The following is a 13504-nucleotide window of genomic DNA, read 5'->3' as shown; positions in this document are numbered from 1 at the left end:
TGGAAACAGGCATAAGTGAAATGCAAAAATCTTCCATTTCTCCTCTCTTCTCTTGTTCTTTGGAAGATCTGGGCCATTTTACACTCTTTCCAAAGAAGAGATCCTTTACTCTGCACTCTCTTTTATTCACGATCTAAAGAGATTCGAGTTATTTGAAGAGGATTTGCTTTAAAGTTCCGTGATTATCAGATATTTTTTCTAGAATTCAGCATTTTCTTCAGGAAAATCTGTATATAGATTTTGAAGAATTCTGACAAGCAAGGGCACCAACTATGAGTGAAATTAGTTCTCATGAACTAATTAGTTCTTGTGAAAATAAGGGTTTGCTAATGCTAGTCACAGTGCAGGTAAAGGCTATACCATCTAGTGGCACTGACAAAACAACTTGTGTGTGATCTGCCACAATCCTGGTTCTCTTACACTGAGACCAAGTATCAGAGCGGTAGCCATGTTAGCCTTATCGATTAGTCTCCATGCATCTGAGGAAGTGGGTTTTTTACCCACGAAAGCTTATGCCCAAATAAATCTGTTAGTCTTTAAGGGGCCACTGGACTCCTCATTATTTTTACACTGAGACGGTCAGCTGGGCCTGAGCATGCAGCAGCCTTGGGCCCTCTTGGGAGTAAGATGAAACCATTAAACTTGGTTTCACTTATGATCTAAACCAGATTTAACCCCAGGTAACCACAGGCACAATAGTTGGGTTTTCATCTATATTTTAAAGGTTGTCAGTCACTGCTGCTGCCCTGGCATTTGTGTCTTGCCATGCTAAATTAACACTTGCAGAGTGATTGACTCAGAGGGGGCCCTGCTTTCGAAGGTGTTGGTTTAGGGTCTGCTTCAAAGCTTGCTGCCATCAAGGGAAAGACTCATTGACTTCAGTGAGCTTTGGATCAGGCCTTTAGTGTATTTAAAGGAGAGAGAACCTGGCAGTGGCATAGAAGATCTTGATTTATATTTTCTAGATCATAAGGACAGTCTATGATGGGGGCAGGGGTACATTATGGAGGGTTCTCTAGCTCTAGATAAATTAAAAGGGAACCACGGAGGCAGAGTAGAGCGATAGTAGCTGTAAAACAGCAGCTAAAGTAGCCCGCAATGTACAAATCTGTCCAAGTATCGTTGGCTACTCAGAGTGCTCTGGTCATGTGTCTGTCAACATCAGTAGAAGATGAGGGGATCGCCACCTCCCAAGATCAGCCTCTGTGCCAGGTTCTTATTTCCCGAAATTGATTTCATTCTAAGCCAGCTGCAAGTTTCTGCGATTCCTGAGAGGTGTTGTAAAAGGAGGGATTAACCAATCCATTCCAGGACAAGCTGGATTCCAGCAAACCTGAATGAGTCTGAACAGCAAAACGCGGCTCAGGGATTTACGGTATTTAAAAGGCACTTACTGACTCACTCTGACCTAAGGAGCAACTTGTGACTAAATGCCATCCAAATAGCAGAGTTAACACTGGATTCGTTTTTAATTCTCGGTGCTATTGCCCCATTACTAATCTCTCCACGGGCCCAGTGTTACATCTTTTCTCTTTCTTGGCACTAATTCTAAACAATGACATCAGCAGAACATTAGCTAGGGCCATGTCTTTATCTTTTTTATCCTCAACGTGGAGATCGTATTTTTGTAATTAGTCTAATTAAAAATGAACAAAAAGAGTCTCAGTCCCTATTAAGCTGGAGTAAACCCGCACACTGCAGTCTCTCTCAGAGCTTCCTCTGCCATTTAGATATTGCCAGTCACTAAAACACTGGAACAAAAATGACTGTTCATGCTATTGTTCAGAACATTTCAACAATGCACACATAATACTAGCTTTACCTGGATTTTTGCAAACAAAGCCTTTTGTTCAGCATTGTTTGCCTGGTAAGCTGTAAAGACCAATATGTTTAGCATACATCTGCATATGCATTGCCTTAGCAGATGAATGCAAAATAAAAAACAGCAGGCATTAGCTAGCTATAGGTTTTTTACAGCACCCATCACCATAGTATCTAAGCAATTCCTGGGGAAATTAAATCTAGGAAACAAAGTTCCCACTGAATTTTATGGAGTCTCTTTTCCCTTCTCTGTTATACCGGCTCTGGAGAGGTAGTTGCATTCAGGCAGTAGAATGCACAAAAGCTGGTTTTTAACTAAATTTCAATGAGCTTGTCTACTAACTTCGAAGGCCCCACTCCTGCAGACACGTAGGCTTAACTTGAAGCAAATGAATATTCCCGTTGACTTCAGGGTAGCCATTCACATGCTTAAAGTAAAGCATGTGTATAAGTGTCTGCAGGATCAGGCCTTCCTGAGGGTGGAGAGGTTGGGCAAACCTTATGATAATGTTTAACTTGTAAGTGTTTCACCTCTATGTTCCATACCAAACAGTAACACCATACTCAATGGAAGCCGGGGCCACATCTGACAGAGCTTACGAAGGCAAAACTGCCCATCGACTTCAGTGTCGCTATATCTTGGCCCAATCCTACATGCATCCAAGTTAGTGGGAGTTTTGCCATTGACTTTAATGGAATCAGGATCAGGCCCTCCCCTTCTCTCTCATGCGCTGTATTATTCAAAATAGTTCAACATTATCCGAAGACAATGGGAGATTTTCTTAAGTAACTGCCAGGACTGCACGACATGGCTCCCAGGGTGGAAAGCAGAGTTTTATGTCCAACTTTACTTCGGAAAGCACCTAAACACGTGCTTAACTTTAAGCATGCACTTAGGTCACCTTGTCTTCAAGTGAAGCAGTACCTACCATCCTGCCATGTAGAAGTGCTCATAATGGCTGGTCGTGTTCCTAAAATTAAACTGTACAGTCTGATTTGATAGGAAATTGACAGATTTTTACAAAAATCCCAGTATCCCTTAGAATTAGCAGTTAATTGGCCTTATTTCTATTTCAAGACTGAAAAAGAGTCCCCCTGCTGCAGACAACTGCTGTGGGGAAACATCCCCATTCAGACAAAGTCTCTTAACAGCTTTAAAGCCATTGTAAATAACGTCTTGCGCTGAGACGGCCTTTCTTTGGTATTTCAGAGAGCAACTAGCAAGTTATTGCTAAAGTCATAGTAAAAAAACCCTTTCCCTCCCTCTCTCCCCCCGTCCCAGATACATAACTCAAAACAAAATATTTGGGAGCTATAAATATGTAATTTGAATTATTTGATGCACTATCGGTTGAAAAATCAGCTTCCTCAGAGATGGCTCATGTTTGCCAAAATGCAAATGCTTCTGGAACAAATGCACCCAACACACAATTTTTCTTCCTTTTCCTCTTTATTAGGAATGGTATAAAAATTACCCGGGTCTGAGCCAGTAGATTATCAGGTTTGTAAAAAGAAGAAAGAGACCGTAACGATCCCTCTTCTATCTGTCTGCCTCATTCGGACCTGGGATAAAACCCCAGAGCCACCACATCAGCATTATAAAGAAAATATAAAGGGGAAATCAAGGGGCAGAGTTCTGCATTCCCTGTTTAACTATCAATCTATCTAAGCAGGACACACTTTATGGTCAATAAACTTTCTAACAACAAACATCCAGATCAGCTCTCTTTGCTTAATCATCCAAACAAACTGCTAGGAACCTGAATTGCTTTTCCAACATGTTCTGCCCCCAGCTTGCAGACTGAGGAGTGGATTCTATCTTCCACTGTCAGCACCCTGTGACCTTCTCCTACACAGTACCTTTTCCCTTTGCAATCATGCCGGGCTTTGAATTTTACTTCCCTGCAAGCCAGAGGAGATTTGACCACTTTAAACACCGAGAGCTGGGAGTGGCAGTCACTTACTCCAGTAGTAAATTTGACTCTAAATGTGGTTTTAGGCTATTTCACTTACAGAAAAATTCTCATCTCTGGCTGGAGCTCATGCTAAACAGAGGAGGGAAATCCACTCAGCACTCTCATCCTTCCCCATGGACTAAGCTGTTTGCTGGAGTCAATTGCTGTGTTTCATTAAGGTGTGTTAGTGCATAGCCTTGGGGGTCAAAGTCTGATTCTTCTTCTGAAACTTGGACTATAAAATGAATGAGTAATGTCAATGTCATCGCTGCATTTCCTGCCAGTGGCAGCAGCTCTTCCACCCTGGGTTGTTTCCTCAGCCCCTTTGCTTTCCAAGTCAGCCAGAGATGTGGCCCAGCAAAGGAGCAGACACAGCCATAGTAAGCAACTGATGGAGTCTTGGGGGCATAGCCAGGCAAGGGAGAAAAAGGCATGAAAGTGAGACTGACCCATAGCATTTACACGGGGCCTTCCCTCTTCAAAACACTGAACCCCAATCTGTGGCCACTGATATCAGTGGGAGTTTTGCTACTGATTTTAGCAGGAGCAGAAGAAGGTCTATTAACCCGCCCGTCCTCTTGGGGAAGTAGGTACAGATGGGGAAATTGAGGCACAGGGAGGCTAAGTGAGTCACTCAAGGCCGCACAGACAACAGAACCTAGGAGTCCTGACTGCCAGCCCCCTTGCTCTAACAGCTGCACTAGCTGGTAAAATGTAACACTGTTGAAAAAAGAAAATATTCCACATCCGAACAAAATAAAACTCTGAAATGAAGATCCTGTGCTTGATAAAGGAGGAGAAAGCCTCCAAGGACTGGAAAACAGAGGAAATATATTAGAAGGGGTTTTAAAACATTGGCAAAAACCAGCAGTTTAAACCTGACTGGGACAGACCCAGCATGTTCAAAGGCATTCCGGGCATGCAGCTTATCCGTTTAAATCATTCCCTGTTTCCCTGGGCCTATGATGTAGATTCTTGTCTGCTTTCAATGCTTTTCTCATTCAAATGAGCACGCAGCCAAGTTTTCATCCACTGTCATAATAGTTCCTGCCACACCCCTCGTGTTCTCAACATGGTTTCAGTGAGTCCGGTGGCTTTGGGGAACTTGGCTTGCATGGGCTCTCAGCTTCCCAGGAGGTTCCTGAAACTCTTCTTCAGTGTTGGGCTGGGCTCCTCTTGGCCATTCTTCCTTTGGTGTGACCTTTTAGGCTGTAATTAGAGTTCAGGAAATAAAACTGCTGGCATGGGTTCCGCCTGTGACCTCAGATACTAAACCACAGCCTCCAACCAAGGGATTTGGCAGCGAGGGGGAAAGCAGATTTAGCACAGATGTGTCCGCTGCTCCTTTTTGACCACTTTGGGAAACGGTCATTCTCATAACCTGGCCTCCTATAAAGAGAAGGCCAGATAATCACACGTCACCACCTCTTCCTGGGAGGAAAGCACATTTTACCACTGACCTCGAAAACGAATGCAACAGGCTGGGTTTATTAGCGAGGAATGTATCTTCGTTGTGTTGCTTTCTAAACTCATCTCATTCTTCGACGAGTGTGATCCAAAGCCTAATGCTTAAAGCTTTCAGTAGGGTGCATCCAGCCAGCTGCTGCCCTATAAACTATCTGGTAAACAGATCCGTGGCGCTAGGATTGCTAGCCATCTCCGGTTCTGATACACAGGGAGGGCAGGAGGCCCTTTTACTCCTCACTGTTTGCTAGGGTGCCCGGAGCGATCGGGATGGACGTGCAAGATATTTTCTTCCCTTTAAGGCCTGGTCTACCCACAGTTTTTGGCCAGCATAACTCTGGCAGAGCGGGGAGTGATTTTTACAGACACAGTTATACTGGCCCAACCTGTAGCACAAACACCATGAGGTGACTTAGAGCTTATTTCCCTTCCCATACTGGACTAAGCCACACCGAACTTTATACGGGCACATTTATCCTGGCAGAGCTGCAGCCACTGGTTGTACTGTTTTAGTACAGTGATGTAATTCAAGCAGTACAATGGCTGCATGTAGACAAAGCCTTACGGCTGGGCTACACTGAAATCCACACCCCCGAGAGACACAGCTCTGCTGACCTAACTCCTGGTGTGGACAGCGCTAGATTGACAGAAGAATTCTTCCATCGACCTCTTGGGGAGGTGGATTGCCTTCGCCGGTGGGACGACCTCTGCTGTCGGCGCAGGTAGCGTCTTCACTGAAGTGTTACTATGGAGCAGCCACAGCGTTTTAAGTGCAGACAAGCCCTTAGTTTCTGTTGCTTTCTGAGGAGCCGGCTGAGCTGTTAGAGAGAGATTTAGGTGTTCTTGGCTGGAGGGCGGTGTTGGGCTGTTCCTCTGCACTAATTCGGATTGGTTATGCATCAGAAAGAAAGAGGTGTGGTTGGAGTAGGAGGCAAGAAATCCTGAGTTTTGTAATCCAGGATCTGACACTGGTTCCTTGCACAGCCTTTCCGGAGAGAGCTGCGAGGTTCATTTAGATGATGTTTACAAAGTGCTTTGAGGTGTTAAGTATTATCTTCACATCTGCTCAAAAGGTTTGCGTAGGGTAGGAAAAGTGGTTGAGCTTGGATTGGAGTTAGCTAACGTGAGTGATTTAATCAACCCTTACTTAACCTCTATCACTTTTTCTAATCTAGACAATTCCCTAGAGCCACAGGTACCTTTACAAACCAACATTTATCGACAGTATTTACACCCACAAAAATGACATTATTTAGTTTGCAAAGTCAAGCACCAGGAAATGTCAGCTTTACAGCTCTGTGTGTGCTCCACGCTTGGTTGTTTTGGGAAGTTGTCTTGCAACTTTATCTCCTGCCTTGGGAGAACTGGACACCTTCCCTGGACAGGTTTCAGAGGAACAGCCGTGTTAGTCTGTATTCGCAAAAAGAAAAGGAGTACTTGTGGCACCTTAGAGACTAACCAATTTATTTGAGCATGAGCTTTCGTGAGCTACAGCTCACTTCATCAGATGTTTACCGTGGAAACTGCAGCAGACTTTATATACACACAGAAATCATGAAACAATACCTCCTCCCACCCCACTGTCCTGCTGGTAATAGCTTATCTAAAGTGATCAACAGGTGGGCCATTTCCAGCACAAATCCAGGTTTTCTCACCCTCCACCCCCCCACACAAATTCACTCTCCTGCTGGTGCTAGCCCATCCAAAGTGACAACTCTTTACATAATCAAGTCGGGCTATTTCCTGCATAGATCAAGGTTTTCTCACATCCCCCCCACCCCCATACACACACAAACTCACTCTCCTGCTGGTAATAGCTCATCTAAACTGACCATTCTCAGTACCAGCAGGAGAGTGAGTTTGTGTGTGTATGGGGGTGGGGGGGATGTGAGAAAACCTTGATCTATGCAGGAAATAGCCCGACTTGATTATGTAAAGAGTTGTCACTTTGGATGGGCTAGCACCAGCAGGAGAGTGAATTTGTGTGGGGGGGTGGAGGGTGAGAAAACCTGGATTTGTGCTGGAAATGGCCCACCTGTTGATCACTTTAGATAAGCTATTACCAGCAGGACAGTGGGGTGGGAGGAGGTATTGTTTCATGATTTCTGTGTGTATATAAAGTCTGCTGCAGTTTCCACGGTAAACATCTGATGAAGTGAGCTGTAGCTCACGAAAGCTCATGCTCAAATAAATTGGTTAGTCTCTAAGGTGCCACAAGTACTCCTTTTCTTCTTCCCTGGACAGACAGACTTCCCCTGACTTTCCTTTGCAAAGGATAGCCATTGTGCGGTACCCTCAAGAATGCTGCAAGTTTCCTCTGGAATTTCAGTTGAAAACAACTGGACATTCGATGGGCTCAGTGGGCAGGGCTATGCTGCACTGAATCAGCTGTTTCAAGATTTCATGTTGAATATGGGTAGTAATTGCTGCTCCATGGATACGTAGATGGCACAGGGGATTGGTAATGGAATAAGTCAGCCTTTACCCTCCTGGCTAGGTCTGCAAGGACAGCAAACCGTTACATAGGACAGCAGGCAGGAGGCAAAAGGAGCTGGTGGATCTCTCTCCTGGCTCAGAGGACTAGGGCTTTGTAGCGGAGCCTGGAGCTGGAGCGTGGAGCAGCTCTGGAGCAGTGGAGCTGCAGGTTTTTGCCTGGAGCTGGAGCGGAGCCGGAGCACAGCTCCAAAGCCTTGCAGAGGACAAATATCCAGTTCACAAGAGCCACCACCATCAGCACTAACTGACACCTGTTTGGCAGAATCAGTTGAGAGACCGAGGATTGGAAGGGTCAAGGAGCCTGAGCTCCTGTCCCACTGAAGGTCAGAGTAGAAGCATATTGGGCTGGGGAGGGCAGACGTGGCCCTGCTGATGTCTGTACTACACCTATTGTCCGTTTTCTAGGGCTGACAATCAGGCGTCTTTCATGAGCAATAAGGGCCCTATTGTTTTCCCAATGAGGACATAGGGAATCGAGCCATTCTTTAAAACAGGAGCAGAATTGTGCTTAAAATACTTCCCTCCTCCCCTTCTCCTTTATTTTCTTCCTTCTCTGGAGGGTTTGTGGGAGGGCCGAGCAGCATCCGCACACCATGTTATGGGACAAAGGATATGTCGCAGTTTTGAGAGCATAACCAAGCATCCGTTTGCCAGCAGAGCAGAACGCTAGGGGTTGTCACCACAGCACTAATTACCATAACACTACACATCCAGGTAGCTCTTAGTATTTGGGGTTAGATTTAAGCGGAGGAAAATTTGCCTCTGTTAACAAGCATTGCTCAAAGGTACATGTGGTGGGAGAGTTATATTAGCTGGCTCTGTGTGATGACCTCAAACAAAGAAAATCTTTTGCCTGGAACAATATATTTACATGGCTATTTTAACCCTGCCCACATAGATGATTTACACTGATCAAAGTTGAATAGTCAAAGGTCTGGGTCTGAGGCTGCAAAGCCTGGGAATGTGGAATGGCAAAATTTACTGTGTTCAGAGCTGTGCCTTGTAACTGGAGGATTTATAAATATGCATGCTACCAGATCATCTGTCACTTTTCTGATTTCTTTGCTGCTCTTTTGGTTTGCAGGAGTCCTATATCCTGTGCCACGCACTTTGAAATGACAACAATTTTTGGAAAGCCGGAGGAGGCAACGCTCTCTGGAAGAGGAGAGTTACCTGTTTTTTTCCTTTTAATATATGATGTTTTGGTGGGCTATATTTAAGCTCTACTGAGAAGTACATAATTTTGCGAAATATAAGCATCATGAAATTACAGACTTCTCCAGGTTCTACAGATGTAGCCATTGCTATAAAAATTCCTATTAGCCAAATAAACACAGCCATCACTAGGGCTTCCCCTATTTCTTACTAAATTGGGCATTCCCTGCGACTCCTCAGATATCTGTGACTTGATCCCCTGGAAAGGACAGTCCTGATTTACAAACCCAAAATTCTGTTTTCCCGAAGCAGACAAACTGTGGGTTTTAGTTGCATGCATCTCCAGTTGCCACCCATCACAGGTTGATAATGGCTGGAAGTCACTCCTGGAGCTGGGCAAATTTTTTGGCTGAAACTTTTTTCAGCCAAAAATGCAGCTTTGGTGACACCAAAACACTGCACAAATTTGTGTCAATTTTTTCCAAATTGTTTCAGTTAAAAAAAAAAACCCTTTGAAAATATTGAAACATTTTGTTCTGACGTTTTCCAAACAAAACATTGATTTTTTGGGTTCAAAATTACTTATTTAGCAACTTCTTTTTTTTTTTAAAAAGAAAAATGTAAAATGTAAACAATTGCTCACAATCCAAATAAAACATTTTGTTTCAGGTCAAACAAAATGTTTCATTCAACCTGACATGATTTTTGTTGGACTTTTTTCAATTTCCCAAAAATTTCAATTTTTTGGGATCAACCTGAAATGCCTCCCCTCTCCCCCTGAATTTCCAGTGAACTGAAAAGTCTCTATTTGCACTGCTCTGATCACCACCGTATGGTTGTTCGATAGTCTAAGACTTTGTCTACACACTTAATTTGGACCATTTGAACTATACTGGTATATTTAAAGCAACGCAACCCACTTTGTGCCTCGGTTTCCCCATCTCTAAAATGGGGATGATGACACTGACCTCCTTTTTAAAGTGCTTCGAGATCTACTGCATAAAAGCATTATGTAACAGCTAGGTATTATTAATTAGCTAATTATTATTATACGGGTATTTTTGTGCTTACCTATATAGTTATTCCAGTATGGGAAGGAGAAAAAACATCCACGGTTTTGGATGTGCCAGTATAACTATAGTGGTAAAAAATGACACCCTTCACCAAGATCATAGTTATCCAAGGAAAAGTGCTCTTTAGGAGCAAATTTCTATGCCACAAAGCCCACCCAAACTGGTAGTAGTTGGCAGACTCGCCAGAGGCAGCAAGGACTGAATGCCCTGTGTAACTTCTCTGTCAATAGCTCAGCTGGAACTGGTCTATGCTGTGGAAATGTGGGCAGAATGTGGTGGATTAATGCCCATCTGGCTGCCACAGCCAGATCTGGGCTCGGCACCATAACCCTATTCTTGGTTGTGAGATAGGATTTTGACTCTAAACAAATAGCAGCTGCGAACATGTGATCCGTCCTTATACGGGCAAGTGGGCTAAAAGTGTCTATTGGAGCTGTGTAATCTAACTGTGCCCACAGGCTGCCACAGGGAATGTAACAAGGATTTGGACCAGACTCACCATAAATGTTTCCACACGGAAACTCTCAAATGCCTAGTCGGGACATCTGGTTTTATTAAAAAGTGACCCTGTTTTGTTTTGTGTTGGTGTTCTGACAATCTGATGCCGGGTTATAAACAGATTTTTCCCCCCTTCCTCTAGTTTTGACAGCTGGCTCCTAAGGCTTGGTAGCCCTGCTTGAAGGAGAGATCTTCAATCTGACAGGAGAATAGAGCCTGTATTACCATTTCACATTCCAGAATCCTAGAAGGAGCTGCTCGTTTAACTTCTGCAGACTGCAAACTCTCTCTCTGACCAGAGAAGGGCTGTCTTGTGGGAATAGCCAGCGGGTACCCAAGTGACAGAGGGAGATTTGTGCATAATTTTTGCAGCAAAAAATGATATTCATCTGCTTCTGTGTTTTGTCACAAATGCAAAACTCACACCCTAAGTTCAAGTGACTTTGCTGAGGTCTACAAACTTTTTGAATGAACTGGGCTTAGTTATGGGAGAACCTGGGATGTTTTTTTTAGTTTTGCACTGAAATCATATGATCTTTGCAGTTTTCCCAAGGTATTGCCATGTAACCCCCCTGCACATGCAGCCATAGTTAAAGAGCAAAGAAGGATGGAGGCCTGGTCTAACTATCTGCATGCAAATTTGTGGGCATAAATTTTGTAGGTTCAAATTACCCTTGGTAAAGGGAGGCTGTTACATCAGAAAAATTGCCCCTGATTATTGCCCCTGATTTTCCTGTGTGTTAAGAGAACCAGGTTGTGTCTTGAGTAGGAACTTTATCCTCCTCTTGAAGCTAGGGACCGTTTTTCAAATGCATTAAACTAATTCAAGCAGAGCCAGACCTTCACATCCAACCAAGTGTTTTATCTACAGCCCAGTTTTACCACCATTGGCGGTGTGCCAGCTTTGCTGAAACAAGCAGCAAAATCTTCCTAAAGAAACTAACCTTCAAAGGGAAAACAAAATGTCCCAGAAATTCAAAATGGCTATTTATATAGAAAATAACAACTCCTGCCCCTTTCTAAACACTTCATTGGCCTCCAGTCCCCATGGTAAACCTGGGTGCTCTTTAATCAGAAAGTGAATTCTGATGTCTATTTCATCCAGTGAAGAGCCCTCAAAATAATGCTGTTGAAGAGATATCGATCCCACTCGCTCTGTCACTCACGCCTCACCACTGGAAGTTATTATTGCGGTAGAACCTTGTTAATCTACAATCGAAGCGGAGAGATGTGCCACTCTTCTCTGCAAAGATTTAATAGCAGATGCTGTCGTGAAGAAGGTGTCATTTAAAAAATAAAAAGGTCCCCTAGTACTTTTAACAGGTGTGCGATGAAATATTATTATTTGTATGGCAGTCACGGGCAAGAGCCTGAGTCATGGACCAGAACCCCATGCTACTACCTGCCATACAGCGACACGACAAAAAGATGGATCCCCCAAACTAATTTAAACTAAACTGCGGCTGTCAGAATGAATCAGTCACATGCCACGTTCTCAGTCCAGTCCTAGGGGACGGGTATCCATCTCCTTCCCCCTCAAAAAAGCATCATATTCAACCCAATTGGCACCCTGGTTGCCAGTCTCAGAAGCGAGACTGAGGATTTATTGGGCCATGGAGCCTAAGTCAGAGAAGATCCGTTTGTTTGACTCACATGGGACAGGGTGGATTGGAAATGACACTGACCTCTTAAGCAACACTTTGGTTTGCTGGAGCCTGGCTCAGCTTGCATTTCATTTATGAAGAGCTGACTTAGAAGATAGCAAAAAATAGCCTTTAGCTACTAGAACATTTGCAAAAGAGGAAGGAAAAATCTATTTGTATTTTAAAGATAAAATAGGCACAGCCTTCTCTCTCTCTCTCTCTCTCTTTCTCAAAATGGCGTCGGTCTGAGTATATGATTTCTTTAATCAGTATTTAGTTTGTTAATTACTTTTATTGGTAGTTAACCACCTAACAGTCTCAGTGGAACATCTGTTCCATGATTAGGAAAAAAAATATTCTTGCTGAGTGCAATTATTTTTGGATGCAAGGGGAAGATTTTAGAATCATTAACAAGATAAAATGCTAATTATTTGTAGAGTGTTTTTTTGAAGTTGCTTTTAAATAGCAAGAGAAGCCCCATTTATTTATTAATATTATTTTGGGTTGCTATGAGACACTTGTAAAAAAAAAAACCAGTAACGTCAGTGGGGTGGAGAGCACATGTAGCCTTGTAACTAGACAATGAACCTGATCCTGAGAGGAAGCGGGCAAGAGAAACTCCCACTGAAGTCACTGGGAGTTTGCAGTGCTGGGAACTTACGAATAAGAGCCTGTGTATTAATCATTTCCTTTATGAGAATGCTGAGGGCTTGTAGAGGGATCTCAAAGCACTTGACCATAAGGATGAGCATTATTTAACAGAAGGAGAAGATGAAAGGCCTTGTCTTGTGGCAGTGCGGGGAATAGAATTGCAGTCTGCTCTCAGCCTACTCAGCTCCCACTGGACCACAACTCCCTTCTCAAGGATCCCTGCACTTCAGGTGGCCATTCTTGCTGTTTCCATTGCTAGCTCTGAAAGCAAATGAGACACCTCTGCCCAAACTAGAGACACATAGTATATCCGTATGAGCCAAACGGCATCTTAGCGGTAGAAAATCAACAGCATGTCATGTGGAAGCGTCCCATATACACTGGGCCACACTGGTTGACTCCACTCTGTGAGCAAGAACAGTGCTCTGAATTCCTGAGAGGAAACCAGACTGTGATGGATGTTGTTTGTTATTGTGGTTGCACATCTTGTCCTGGCGAGAACCACGCACAGTATGCGTCTGTAAATGTTCGCAGCAAACTAAAGCAAGCCTATCGAACCAGGTAATGACGGATGGTCTTGGTTGATAGTGGGAACTTCCTTTCCTTATTTGAGAATAGCCCAGTGCAATCTGACACATATTGGCCTTGGAGCCTTTCAGATGTTATTACTGGGACCAAGAAAAGACACCGTAACACTGACTGCATCCAATTATACAGCAGGCAAGGTGTCTGTCCCTCAACAGATGGC

This window comes from Lepidochelys kempii, chromosome 14 (assembly GCF_965140285.1).
Source record: "Lepidochelys kempii isolate rLepKem1 chromosome 14, rLepKem1.hap1, whole genome shotgun sequence".
Classification (NCBI taxonomy): Eukaryota; Metazoa; Chordata; order Testudines; family Cheloniidae; genus Lepidochelys; species Lepidochelys kempii.
This window is presented reverse-complemented; position numbering follows the sequence as displayed.